General features: G+C 34.4%; 1 pseudogene; it reads left to right on the top strand.

The window, feature by feature from the left end:
* Positions 1–4,104: 4,104 nt before the first annotated feature.
* LOC116147013 lies at positions 4,105–6,742 on the top strand (annotated as a pseudogene).
* The last annotated feature ends 8,770 nt before the right edge of the window (positions 6,743–15,512 follow it).

Raw genomic sequence — 15,512 nt, 5'->3', positions numbered from 1 at the left:
CATTTTAAAAATTAATTAATTAATTAATTAACATTTATTCCATAAACTTAATTTAAAATACAATGCACATGTCTCTTAGTGTAGGAATGATGGACCATACATTATTAATCTTATATATATATACAGAGAATTAAAGATATACGCACTAGATTAATGGGGAACACATGAAACTAAATTAAAGGCATAGCCATTAACCTGGTGCTCTCACTATACACATAAATGCATTAACACTAATAATAACAATAATTATTCTAATGAAACTTTATGTATAATGAATTTAATACAATAATTTAACGGTGTAATCTTGTTTTTTAATTTAAGATCTCGACAATGAGGATAAAGTTTGTCTGTTGTTTTTGTTGCTTTTCATGCACTATAATTGTATCCTGTAATCCACTTAGTTAATTTATTATATCTATTCTTTTTAATGTGCTTTGGACTGTTTGATTAGCATAAGTTCCATTCCTAAACCTAACTACACTCTTCACCACCTTTTCCTAAATATCAACTTACTTTATTAAACAATTTGATGCTATTCTACTCCTCTTTTTTTTTTTTTTTTTTTTCTTTTTACATTTATTTATTTAATTATATATTCATTCTCTAATACAAACTCTTTTTTTTATATATATATTCAATTATTAGTCGATGATTTTTCAATATATAAGAATCAAATCTAACTATTGATACGAACATTTAAGTTTTAAAACGTTTGTATTATAGAAATTTTATGTCAATTATTATCGACAATAATATAATATAACAAGAATAATTAATTATTTAGAAAATAATTAAACTATAAAAAGTGAAGGCATGCAAAGTTTGGAGCCCCCCACTTATATAAATTAAGCTATAGTAAGAAGCTTCCTTCAATGTTTCTCATTAGTACATTTTATAATTAAAATCTAATCATTTTTTGTTGGACAAAGGGAAGAAAGGGAGAAAGAGAATGTTTCTTATAGTTTAATTTAAAATTTCTTGTTTGGAGGAAAGGAAAATATTTAAAGGGAAGAAAGGAAAAAGAGAAAAAGAGAGAATGTATGGCATCACATAACTATTATTATTACTATTTTTAATTCCAATCATTTAGTTGATTTAAAGTACACAGAAAAAGGAAAAGGTTTGCACATTATGGGTGCAAGAAATAGATAATGTCATAATATTTTTATTTGATGAATATATTAATTGAATTATCTTAAATAAATACGTAATTATGATTTTTTTTTTATTACACCAAATGAGTCAGCTCGTGAATAATTGGAATAATGACTAAAACTTTGAATAAATATAATGCCTTTTTTATATACTATAATATATTTTAATAGAGTAATATTACATTCATAACTTTTTTTTTAAACTTCTTCTTATAAATTTATGTGATAAAAGATGATTAGATGATTTTAAATTTAAAATAAATTTTTATCTAATTATCTTTTATTACGTGAATTTATAAGAGAAAATTTATATAAAAATATTATAAGTGTATTATAATTAATTTTCGTATTATAAAATCACCTCGTTAATTAAAAACTTGTTTTATTCTTTTAACAAACTGAACTACTATGAATTTTTTGTTTTTTAAAAAAGCACTCTGCATTGGCAAAGGTGATTTTGACCGTAAAAATATGGAGAAAATAAATGTAAGGTAAGCAGTTACAGAGCCCAAAAAGGTGAGTAAATAATTAATTCAAATTAAAATAAAATTTATTCATAGGGACGCTGTTTCCTCTAAATTAGGCAGGCAGACACAATTTTACAGTTACGAGACTCTTAGTTACAGTGTGCCAGCTCACTATCTTGAAAATGCTAATTAATAATAAATCATAAAGTAAAAAAAAATTACTGACATCTTCTCAGCCAATAGAAAACCCCTTGAGTCAAACTCAACAGGTACTCAAACGGTCAACCCATGTCCCATAATTTACTTCGAAAATTTAAACACAAGCTTAAGATTCAAAAAAAAAAAAAAAAAAAAAAAATCACTAAGTTGTGTAATTACTTATTGCCATAAAAGAGGTGTTAAAATTTTTTAGTATTATAACCGCCGAAACTTGGTATCATAGTCGCCGGAAATCTTAATACTATCATCATGATGACGTCTTCATACCATTAATAATAGGAGATCTCAATAGATTCATGGTTCGGGCTTCTTATTCGGTGTGGATCTAAGGATTTCACCGAGTCGGATTACCAATTTTATTATTTATCAATAAATCTAGAAATAAAAACGACGATCGACAAACAATTGAAGGCTAACATGTTAGAGGTTTTAAAGAAAATGTTGGTGAGTGGAAAAGTGACAATGAAGGTGATTTCTGGTAAGTAAAACGACTAAAAATCGCAAAAATAAATTGACGGCAACAACTGGCTGTTGTCGGCGATTAGTGAGATGAACAGAGATGGGTTTTGGTCAGGAGATTAAAGGTAGAGTTTTCGTGGTGATTGGGTCAAAACCGAAAATAGGCCCTATTCGGCCTGAGTTGTTGATGCCGACAATGTAATTTGGGGTGTTTTGCAAGATTTTAAACTTGTAAGGACTTATGGTAATTTTAGGATTGTTTTGCTGGATTTCAAACCTTTTACCTGCTGACGTCACTAGTTTAACCCATCGGTCAAATTGGTTCAATCGGTCAACCTGGGACCCGACCACTTTATAGGGTTTCACCTTAGATTAGGTTTTAAAACCTTGGTCTCAATACAATAATGTTTATCACGTCAACCTCAAGGGATTGATTTGGCTATCAAGAAAGTTTGTTCCGTTCATTGACTTCCTGTGTTCAAACCACTTCAAGGTTTCAGGGATTAGTTAAGGTGTACGTAAGCTGAATCGAACACTCCGATCATCAAAAAATGAAAAAATGTCTATCATGTCAAAACAATATTGACCTTTCTTTTATAATCCAAAAAGTCTTCATATCTTAACAGTATATAAGCGTCGTGTAATAATCTCTTTACGTGAAACTAATCATAATTTTATATGATAAATTGGATCTATGTTATCTCTTAACAAAATAGTTATACCTTTATATCCTCATATGTGATCTTCTTTTCCTCTTTGAAAAAAAATAAAGATTTGATTCCTTAAAGAAAATCTTATATTAAGACATCGACATAATATTCTAACCATCAGATACACATTAGGTATTATACATAAGTTTTCTCAATAAGTCAAGAATTTTATACAACATACAAAGACCTTGATGTAACATTCTAATCAATCAGAGATAATATGCACATGTTATACATAAGTTTTCTCCATTTACTTCCACAAAATCCATGAAATTTTAGCTAATTTCATATACAAAAGATTCATATTATAAATCTAAGCGATTAACCCAACAACCAAATGGTAAAGTTAAAAACATTAAGCTGAAAAAAAAAAAAAAAAAAAAAAAAAAAAAAAAAAAAAAAAAAAGGTAGAAAGAGGACCGACCTTATAAATTTCCCTTTCAGTTCTCTCCACCTTCCTTTTGTAACCAAAAAAAAAAAAAAAAAAAACAAAAAGGGAAAAACTTTCTTTTGCCTCTGCACTTCAATAATGAAAGCTCATTAGAAACCGCTTAACTGTACCTTCTCTCTCTTTCTGCTTCGCGCCACTCCCATTACTATCTCTACTAACTCTATGCTTTTTCACTTCTCTTTTCCAACTCTTCAAATTAGTGTATCTTTTCTTTACTACTTCTCTTATACATGTACATACACATATTATTTTGGTGGCTCCTGTTACTTCATTTTAATGCTTTTTTCTCAACTTCAGGACTTTTCTTTTCCAACCTTTCAGCTTCTCTTTCAGCCTGAGAGAGCCAACTCTTGGTGGGTTGATCTTGGTTTTCTGTTTCATCTTTGAAATCACTTTCAGTTTCTGCACTGTTTAATTCAACATCAAGTTGTTTTTCTTTAGAAAATTTAAACCATGTGGAAGTAAACTGATGCTGATATCAAGGACATGGATTTCTCTTCCCAAACTTCATCTCTTTCGCAGGTAATCCATAACTTCATAAAAGAAACTTTTCTTCTCTTCATGATTTTCTTTTCTGTTTTTGGCTCAAAGTGATTATTTTTTTATTTTTTTTCAGGTTGGGAAGAGCTAAAGGAGCTATGGGGATGGCTTTGCCCATAACCGCAATGAAAATGGCTGGTGTTCATCAGAGCCGTTGTTTCAGTCCTTTTCTTAGGAAGACTTGGAAGTTTAGAGCTTGCCGGAGGAGCTCTCTCCATTGCGTCACCAACATCACCGGCTATTCTGTTCTTGTGGGCTTAGCCTCAGGCCTTGAGCCAGTGTGCAGCCAGGCCTATGGTACAAAAACTGGGACCTCCTCTCCCTCTCTCCAACGCATGATCGTCATACTTTTCCTTGCCATCATCCCCAACAGCCTCCTGTGGTAAACCTCGAAAGCATAATGGTTTTCATGGGCAGGATGAGAACATCACAGCAATGGCAGCAACTTAACTATATATTCTTACCGATCTTTGACAAACACTTTGTTGCAGCCGTTGAGGGTGTTTCTTAGGTCTCAGCAGGTGACTAGCCGATGATGTGGTGCTCATTTGTGGCTGTGATGTTTCATGTGCCATTGAATTATTGTTGGGTGATAAAATGGGGATGGGGATGCCAGGATGGCAATGGCATCGGTGGGTGTGTAACTTGAACATGGTGGTGCTGATTGTGGGGTACGTGTGGGTGAGTGGACGGTGGGAGAGAGATGGAGGGTGGATTGGGGTTCTGTGTGGTGGGATTGGCCCCTTTGAGAGGCAGTGCCCAGCTGCCTGGGATTTGCTTGGAGTGGTGGTGGTATGAGATTGTGATTGTAATGGCTGGGTAATGGAGAATCCCACACTGGTGTGGCCGCCACTGGGATTGATTCAGACACTAGCTGATGTACACTGTCCCATGGCCCTCTGTGCTGTGTCTCTGCCCGGGTATGTACATCTTTCACTTTCTGCATCGATATAAATGTAGGGTAATACTAGTATTAAAAGGAGCCATACAACAAAGAATCAGAGTATCAAATACAGCTCTTGAAATTCCTAATTGTCTTTTTCTCTCTTTTTTTTCCTTTTTAAAGGTTTAAATTTACTCTTTGTATGACTTTTTAAACGAACACTAGTTATCACAAATACACTTGAAATTCATGATTGTCTTTTTTTCTCTTTTTTTTATTTTTTTCAAGGTTAAATTTGAATCTTTGTATAGCTCTTTATACAAGACTAGTTATCACAATGCCACGAGTTTATTAACGTTAGTTCCATCAGGTACGAAGTTTAAGTTTCGTTAACATGATCAATCTATTGGGGTGATGACACATGATATTATATCATTGGACAGACTCGGTGGGACTGTTCAATATAAGTCTTATTCGTCACTCTCCGTACCTATTGCTTGCTGTTAATATTAATAGTGGTGTGGGGAAGAATCTCATCCATCAAGAGGTCTTATTAAAGTACCTATACTTATGTTTGATAAAATAATTTCTATTTGATAAGATCTTCATGAAAGGAAACGATACAAGGGTTAATGTGTCCAAAATCTGATTGATCTCATAGAGGCTGGATTTTGATTTTTGTTAAAAACCTCTCATGGGAATAAGTATATTTTTCCAAGTCTCTCTCAATAATGACATGAGTGAAATTTTGTGGAAATCTTTAGTTTAGGGAAGTAACGAGTTCTCTTTATTTCTTTGACATAAAGGTGGAGCTTCTTTGGTGAGTTTCAAATCAAAGAAAGATAAAAGTAAATGGTCATATTTGATCTCATGACTCATCCCCTTCCTTAAAGTAGAACACTTATATCATCTATTACACATGATTGCATCACTTGTAGGGGACCGAAATTGGTCACACATAAAATGTGATTGGACAAAAATTAGTACACGTTTACTTTTGTCTTCAAACAAACAAAAGTGAACCAATGTCACACTTATTTTCCTGTGAAAATTCTGCAGGTGGGCAATGAGCTTGGAGCTGGAAAGCCTTACAAAGCCAAACTTGCAGCAATGGTGGCATTGGGGTGTGCATTCTTCATAGGAATTATAAATGTAACATGGACAGTGATTTTGAGAGACAGATGGGCTGGTTTGTTCACAAAGGATGATCTTGTCAAAGCTTTGGTTGCATCAGTTTTACCAATTATTGGACTGTGTGAGCTGGGCAACTGCCCACAAACAACTGGCTGTGGCATCCTACGTGGCACGGCAAGGCCGGTTATCGGGGCCCGTGTGAACCTGGGCTCGTTTTACTTTGTGGGTACTCCTGTGGCAGTGGGCCTGGCCTTCGGGCTCAACATCGGGTTTAGCGGGCTCTGGTTCGGGCTCTTGTCAGCCCAAGTGGCCTGTGCTGTCTCTATTCTCTATTATGTTTTGGTCAGGACAGATTGGGAAGCTGAGGCCATGAAGGCTAAGAAGCTAACAAGCCTGGAGCTTAGTTCTTGCAATGGAGGTACACAAAAGAGTGATGAAGAGACTGAAAGGATCTTGGATAATGTTTTGTAGATGGATCGATACTTCTAAATACGAATCATGTAGTGTTGTCGACTCAATAGTAACCATGGGAATCCTTCTTAATCTAACGGTTGGTATGGGTCCATAACATAAGGCTTTGTTGAGAATAGAAATGTCGAGCAAAGGTGACTGTGGAAGATGTGAAATGTGGTTTTGTTGTTTAGCTGCTTTTTTCGGGGCATATGAGTCATACTAGAATTTTGTGTTGCCTTTTTTATATATAAAAAGTAAAATATTCTTATTTTCATGGATGTTCTTGGGGTTGGCACGGCCCTATTTTGTCACAAGAGATTTTCAATCTCCATATAAGAAGTTATATATTACAATAAAACTTTCCCACAATTTGAACCAAACACTAGTTTGAGTGGCGAAAGTTGATGTTGGAATTTGGTTATTTATAAAGTTAAAAAGAAAATGTTGTCAGTTTTTACAACACAAATATCTTACATCTCCTGTAGACAAATTGTTTCATTAAAATTTATTTGAAACAACATGTTTCATGAAACAATGCAATGTTTCCAAAGGCACATTTTGTTTCATGAAACAATGCAATGTTTCAAAACTATACATAAGACGAGCATAATTTTTTTTTTTTTTTTAACAAAAAATTACAACCAATCTTATCTTCCTTCATTTTCTTCTCTATCTGAACTTGCCAGAAAACTCAAAAAACATTATGTTATTCATTAGGTCAAATTTTTTTTTTTGGATAAACCCGGTAAATATATTGAGAAAAATAAAATTAGAAAGAAAGGGAAAAACCCTTAAACATGCAAACCCTTGGACAGACCCAAGGAGCAAAAGTAAAACACTATTCGACTAAACAGAAGCTGAACGCAAAGCCCAAACAGACCCAGGCCTGTACAAAAGAAGATGTTATATACACCCAAAAGAATCATGGCAGACACCCAAAAAAAGGAGGGCATAGCCCTACTATTCAAATATGAACAGAAAAGCCTAAGAACAAAAACATCAGTAATCCTAATCAACATACTAACAGGATCCCTACCATAAACACCCAAAAACATCAACCCAACCTTCCACACCTCATCCCAGCTCCTCAGCCTAGTTATGAGAATCATCCACATAACCTTTGATACATTCCATTGGGAGGTCCCATTCAGACATAAATCGACGGACAAAAAGGTTATCCTTAAAACGGAAGGAGTAGAGTCGAAGCCTAACTTCTCCCAAAATAATAGACTCCAACTTTTCTTCACTTCTACTACTATTCTTTAAGATGCGAAAGTTCATTTCTTGCCAAAGGAAATAAATCAAGGCACATAGGAGTAATTTACCAACAACAGCAGAGGTGCTTTTACCTTTCATATTAATAGCACACCAAGCAATAATTTCTTGCCAACTACCACGCGAAGGAAAAAAACTTCCCCTTAGCTTGGACTGCCTTCCATCCTTTTTGAGCATACTGGCATTGGAAAAACAAGTGATCATGAGTCTCCATAACCGTGCTACAAAGTTTGCAAAGGAGGTTATCACCATTTCTCCAATGTCTCATTTTATCTTGGGTGAGAAGTTTGGACTTGAAGGCCAACCAAGAAATAAATTAATGCCTTCGGATACAAAAAGTATTCCAAATTAGACTACACCACAAGACCACTTGATTAGCAACAGACAAATCCATCCAAACCTGCTTGGTGGAAAATTTCACTCTTTTACCATCTCTATTCTTCCAAAAAAAAAAAAAAAAAAAAAAAAAACAGCTTTGCATGTCTTCACAAGGAGGAGGAATTGAAGAAGACGGTAACTTAGGGACAACCTCAGATATACATTGCAGCCAACACCATTGGTTATTTTGAACAACATCCTTAACACAAGCAGCATGACCCAACCTAGTCTCATAGCACAATCTTGGGGGTATAAAGAGGTTCAGAGGCCCCGATGGGTGCCAATAATCATACCAAAGAGACATATACTACCTATCACCTAAACTCGATCTAATATGCTGTCGAATTTTGTCCCTTAAAACAAGTAACTTTCTCCAACACCAACTAGCATCCCAAGGCACAAGAACACTCCAAAAGCTTTTCCCTTTCAACCTATAAGAATGAACCCACTTGACCTAAAGGGAGTCTATACTAGTAACAATATTCCACAGGTGGTAAGACATAAATGCATTATTTTTGCTTTTAAGATGCTTGATTCCAAGACCACCTTCCTTCTTTGGACAACATATATCTTTCCAAGCAACACGACACTTCCCCTTACTCATCTCATTGCCAGTCCAGAGGAAGTAGCACATCATTTTTTCAATAGAAAGAGTGACGAGGCTCAAAAGAATGAAAACTCCAACCCAATATACATGAAGGGACACAAGAACAACATTATGTCAATTTTTATTATAGCTTGGTGTAGATTCACAAAAGGCCTGTCATATCGCAAAATCTATTTGCATTAGAAACCCACAAGCAATTCAAAGGTGGCGAATATCACTTTTTGGAAAGCGTATTAGTACGTGTTTCAAGTCTTTTCATTGAATTTCCCAAAAATCAAAAAGCGATATTTTCTTCAATGGAGACTACGACAACAGTTTCGACCATCAAATTGATGAATCAAGATTTGGTGCGACTTGATCGTTTTGATGGATCAAATTTCACTCACTGGTAGGACAAATTGCGTTTTCTGCTTACTGCTTTAAAGATCATCTATATTCTGGATCTTGATTTGCCACCACTGCTAGAGGCCACTCATGAAGACACTGATGAAGTGAAAGCAACCAGGAAGCAGAGGGAAGATGATGAGTTAATCTGTCCTAGACACATCTTGAATGTCTTGTCAAACAGACTCTATGATCTCTACACCAACATGATATCTGCCAAGGAGCTATAGAATGATATGGAATTCAAGTATATAGCTTAGGAGGAAGGTACCAAGAAATTTCTGATTTATAAGTATTTTGATTTTAAATTTCTTGATAATAAGCCTCTCTTGCCTCAAATTCATGAATTACAAATCATTATCAGTAAGTTGAAGGTTGTCAAAATAGAACTTCCTGAACCATTTCAAGTTGGTGATATAATTGCAAAGTTACCACCAACTTGGAAAGGTTATAGGAAAAGAGTTCTTCATAAAAGCGAAGATTACTCTTTGGAAGAGATTTAGGAACATCTTTGTATTGAGGAAGAATCGCGTCTAAGAGACAAGTCTGAGGAAACAAATTTTGGTCTTTCTAAGGCAAGGGTGAATGTTGTGAACAAATCCAACAATTTCAAAAGCAATAAGCAGAAAAGAAGTAATAGTCAAAAATGGAATTTCCTTGGTCCCAAAAAGGATCAAAGAAAATTCAAGAATAACAAAAAAGGGGGCTATTTTGCTTGTGGTAAACCTGTGCATTTTGCTAGAGATTGCGGGTTTAGGAAGAAACAAAACGAAAAGGCGAAAGCCAATGCCATGGAAAAGGATATCATCGCTACTGTGAGTAATGTTGTTCAAGGAAAGATACAAGGCTAGTAGTACGATACTTGTGCCACAATCCATGTTTCTTATGACAGGACTCTCTTCAAGACTTTTGATGAACTCGGAAGTGCACAAGAGATTCAAATGGGAAACGAAAATCGTTCCAAGGTTTTTGGCAAAGGAAGCATTGATCTCTTTTTCATTTCTAGAAAAAAGATTACTCTAACTAATGTTTTGTATGATACTGATATGTATCAGAACCTAGTTAGTGATGCTCTTTTAGGCAAACCTGGGATTAAGATTGTTTATGAATATGAAAAATTGATTTTATCTAGGTCTGGTGCTTTTGTGGGAAAGGGGTATTTTGTAACGAGGTTCGGTATTGAAACCTACGTCCTCGGGCGCTGCAAAAGAAAACTCCACTATCTCCAAACAATATTACAAACTTTTAGGCAATACAAAAAATACCCAAAACAAAGGAGAGATACAACAAAACTTGCAAACTAAAGGGTCCTTAAAAAAAGAACCCTAAACAAAAGAAGTATAATGGAATTACATCTTGGGATACAAATAACAATGATTTAGGTCCTTATATATAGGCCCCAAAAGTTTCCCACTTTTCATTCCCAAGCAATGTGGGACAAACTAATATTTTGGCCTATTACATATAAGTCCCTAAACCTTTTTCCATTATCATTTCTACCCCCATGTGATTTGCTAAATGAGCCATTTTTCTAACAAAAACTTCCCCTTAGCTTGGACTGCCTTCCAGACTTTTTGAGCATACTCGCATTGGAAAAACAAGTGATCATGAGTCTCCATAACCGTGCTACAAAGTTTGCAAACGAGGTCATCACCATTTCTCCAATGTCTCATTTTATCTTGGGTGAGAAGTTTGGACTGAAGGCCAACCAAGAAATAAATGAATGCCTTCGGATACAAAAAGTATTCCAAATCAGACTACACCACGGGACCACTTGATTAGCAATAGCCAAATCCATCCAAACCTGCTTGGTGGAAAATTTGACTCTTTTACCATCTCTATTCTGCCAAAAAAAAAAAAAAAAAAACAGCTTTGCATGTCTTCACAAGAAGGAGGAATTGAAGAAGACGGTAACTTAAAGACAACCTCAGATATACATTGCGGCCAACACCATTGGTTATTTTGAACAACATCCCTAACACAAGCAGCATGACCCAGCCTAGTCTCATAGAACAATCTTGGGGGTATAAGGAGGTTTAGAGGCCCCGATGGATGCCAATAATCATTCCAAAGAGACATATACTACCTATCACCTAAACTAGATCTAATATGCTGTTGAACTTTGTCGCTTAAATCAAGTAACTTTCTCCAACACCAACTAGCATCCCAAGGCACAAGAACACTCCAAAAGCTTTTCCCTTTCAACCTATAAGAATGAACCCACTTGACCCAAAGGGAGTCTCTGCTAGTAACAATATTCCACAGGTGGTAAGACATAAACGCACTATTTTTGCTCTTAAGAGGCTTGATTCCAAGACCACCTTCCTTCTTTGGACAACAAATATCTTTCCAAGCAACACGACACTTCCCCTTATTCATCTCATTGCCAGTCCAGAGGAAGGAGCACATCATTTTTTCAATAGAAAAAGTGACGAGGCTCAAAAGAATGGAAACTCCAACCCAATATACATGAAGGGACACAAGAACTACATTATGTCAATTTTTATTATAGCTTGGTGTAGATTCACAAAAGGCTTGTCATATCACAAAATCTATTTGCATTAGAAACCCTCAAGCAATTCAAAGGGGGCGAATATCACTTTTTGGAAAGCATATTAGTACGTGTTTCAAGTCTCTTCATTAAGTTTCCCAACAATCAAAAAGCAATATTTTCTTCAATGGAGACTACGACAACAGTTTCGACCATCAAATTGAGAATCAAGATTTGGTGCGACTTGATCGTTTTGATGGATCGAATTTCACTCACTGGTAGGACAAATTGCGTTTTCTGCTTACTGCTTTGAAGATCATCTATATTCTGGATCTTGATTTGCCACCACTACTAGAGGCCACTCATGAAGACACTGATGAAGTGAAGGCAACCAAGAAGCAGAGGAAAGATGATGAGTTAATCTATCCTGGACACATCTTGAATGTCTTGTCAAACAGACTTTATGATCTCTACACCAACACGATATCTGCCAAAGAGATATAGAATGGTCTAGAATTCAAGTATATGGCTTAGGAGGAAGGTACCAGGAAATTTCTGATTTATAAGTATTTGATTTTAAATTTCTTGATAATAAGCCTCTCTTTCCTCAAATTCATGAATTACAAATCATGTCAATAAGTTGAAGGTTGTCAAAATAGAACTTCCTGAACCATTTCAAGTTGGTGCTATAATTGCAAAGTTACCACCAACTTGGAAAGGTTATAGGAAGAGAGTTCTTCATAAAAGCGAAGATTACTCTTTGGAAGAGATTTTGTAACATCTTCGTATTGAGGAAGAATCGCGTCCAAAAGACAAGTCTGAGGAAACAAATTTTGGTCTTTCTAAGGCAAGGGTGAATGTTGTGAACAAATCCAACAATTTCAAAAGCAATAAGCAGAAAAGAAGCAATAGTCAAAAATGGAATTTCCTTGGTCCCAAAAAGGATCAAAGAAAATTCAAGAATAACAAAAAAGGGGGCTATTTTGTTTGTGGTAAACCTATGCATTTTGCCAAAGATTGCGAGTTTAGGAAGAAACAAAACGAAAAAGGGAAAGCCAATGCCATGGAAAAGGATATCATCGCTATTGTGAGCAATGTTGTTCAAGGAAAGATACAAGGCTAGTAGTACGATACTTGTGCCATAGTCCATGTTTCTTATGACAGGTCTCTCTTCAAGACGTTTGATGAACTCGGAAGTGCACAAGAGATTCAAATGGGAAACGAAAATCATTCCAAGGTTCTTGGCAAAGGAAGCATTGATCTCTTTTTCACTTCTGGAAAAAAGATTACTCTGACTAATGTTTTGTATGATCCTGATATGTATCGGAACCTAGTTAGTGATGCTCTTTTAGGCAAACCTGGGATTAAGATTGTTTATGAATATGAAAAATTGATTTTATCTAGGTCTGGTGCTTTTGTGGGAAAGGGGTATTTGTGATGGAATGGTTAAATTATGTACTGTTGACAATGAATTGAATAAAAGTGCTTCTAGTTCTACTTACATGATTGATTCAAATTCTATTAATTTATGGCATAGTAGACTTGCACATATAGGCACTAGTACTATTAAAAGAATTATAAAATGTGGTTTACATTCTTGTGATACTAGTGGATTTGAAAAGTGTGAAATATGCATTAAATAAAAAATGGTTAAAAAGCCTTTTCATAGTGTTGTTGAAAGATCTTCTCAATTATTAGATTGAGTGCATACTTATCTATGCGAATTAAATGGTATTTTAACAAGAGGTGGTAAATGATATTTTATAACTTTTATTGATGATTGTTTAGATATACTTATGTTTATTTATTAAAACATAAGAATGAGGCCTTTAGTGCATTTAAATGTTATAAAACAGAAGTTGAAAATTGATTAGATAAGAAAATTAAAGTTCATAGAAGTGATAGAGAGGGAGAATATTTCTCAAATGAATTTTTAGTTTTTGTGAAGAAAATATAATTATTCATCAATGTTCGGCCCCATTTACAGCACAACAAAATGGTTTAGCTGAAAGGAAAAATAGGACTTTTCTTAAAATGATTAATGTTATGTTGTTAAATGTTAAACTATCTTTTAGTTTGTGGGGTGAAGCTATTCTTACTGCATGTCATATTCTCAATATGATTCCTTTGAAAAAGAATAAAATTTCTCCATATGAGTTATGAAAAGGTAAAAAGCCCAACATTGGATGTTTTGAAGTGTGGGGGTGCCTTGCTTATTGCAAGAATATGGATCCTAAAAGGGCTAAATTGGTTCATAGAGCTATTAAGTGTGATTTTGTTGGATATGCAACGAATAACAAGGCTTATAGATTATTAGACTTGCAATCTAATGTTATAATTGAATCTAGAGAAGTAAAGTTCTTGGAGAATTATTGTCTTGTGATGATAAATTTCAAACTATTACTGAACTTGGAAAATCTCAAGAAAAGATATCTCTAAAGGTTGTTGAGCAACCTAATGAACCTCATAAGAGTCAAAGAGTTAGAAAACAAAAAGAAATGGGATTTGATGAGATTGATTCTCAAAGAATTTCCTTTTGTTTAGAAGAAGGAAATAGAGAAGATGTGATTAGGAAAATTCCTATAATTCTCCAAATTGGAGATGACCCTAAGACTTATAAAGAAGCAAGGTCTTCTAGAGATTTTTTTTTTTTTTTTTTTTTTGGAAAGAGGCAATCAATGATTAAATGGATTCAATTATATATAACAACAGTTGGGAAATTATTGATTTACCATCTAGTTCTAAACCAATTGGTTGCAAATCGATGTTTAGGAGGAAATATCATATTGATGGTACCCTTCAAACTTTCAAGACTAGATTAGTAGCCATAGGCTTTAGACAAAATGAAGGAATTGATTACTTTGATACATATGCACTTGTAGCTAGAGTAACTTCTATTACACTTTTGTTTGCTTTGGCTTCAATCTATAATCTTTATATTCATCAAATGGATGTTAAAACTTCATTCTTAAATGGTGATCTAAATAAGGAGGTCTACATGGAATAACCTGAGGCTTTTGTTCTACTTGGGAATGAAGATAAATTTTGTAAACTTGTTAAATCTTTGTATGGTTTGAAGCAAGCTCCTTAACAATGGCATGGAAAGTTTGACTCTGTTATTCTATCTAATGGTTTTAGTCATAACAATGTTGATAAATGTTTATATTCTAAAGTTTGTGATGATTATACCACTATTGTTTGTCTCTATGTTGATGATATGTTGATTTTGAGTGATGATGTGAAAGGTGTAATATAAACGAAGAAGTTTCTATCCTCCACTTTCAAGATGAAAGATCTTGGACAAGTTGATACTATCTTAGGTATTAAAGTGAAACAACATAGTGGGGGGTTTTGCATTATAAGTCAATCTCACTATATTGAGAAAATACTTAAAAAAATTCAATCATCTAAATGTTAAAGAGGCACATACTTCATTTGATCCAAGTATAAAACTTGATATGAATGATGGAAAAGTAGTGACTCAACTTGAATATGCAAGTGCTACTGGTAGTCTAATGTATGCTACACAATGTACAAAATTAGACATAAAATTTGCAATTAGTAAACTCAGTAGGTTTATTAGCAATTCAAGTGTTGAACATTGGAAGACTATTGGAAGAGTTCTTAGGTATCTTAAGAAAACCAAAGAACTAAGTCTCCAATATTCAAAGTTTCGTGTTGTACTTGAAGGCTATACAGATGCTAGCTGGATATCAAGTGTATGAGATAATTAATCTACTACAGGTTGGTGTTTACTCTTTGTGGTGGTGCGGTTTCTAGGGGATTAGAGAAACTTGCATTACACATTCAACCATGGAAGCTAAGTTTATTGCTTTAGCAGCAATAGGGAAAAAATCTAAGTGGCTTAAGGATCTTTTTTTAGAAATCTCATTTATTTCAGAGTATA

Source organism: Pistacia vera, unplaced genomic scaffold (assembly GCF_008641045.1).
Source record: "Pistacia vera cultivar Batoury unplaced genomic scaffold, PisVer_v2 Contig487, whole genome shotgun sequence".
Lineage (NCBI taxonomy): Eukaryota > Viridiplantae > Streptophyta > Magnoliopsida > Sapindales > Anacardiaceae > Pistacia > Pistacia vera.
This window is presented reverse-complemented; position numbering and strand designations above follow the sequence as displayed.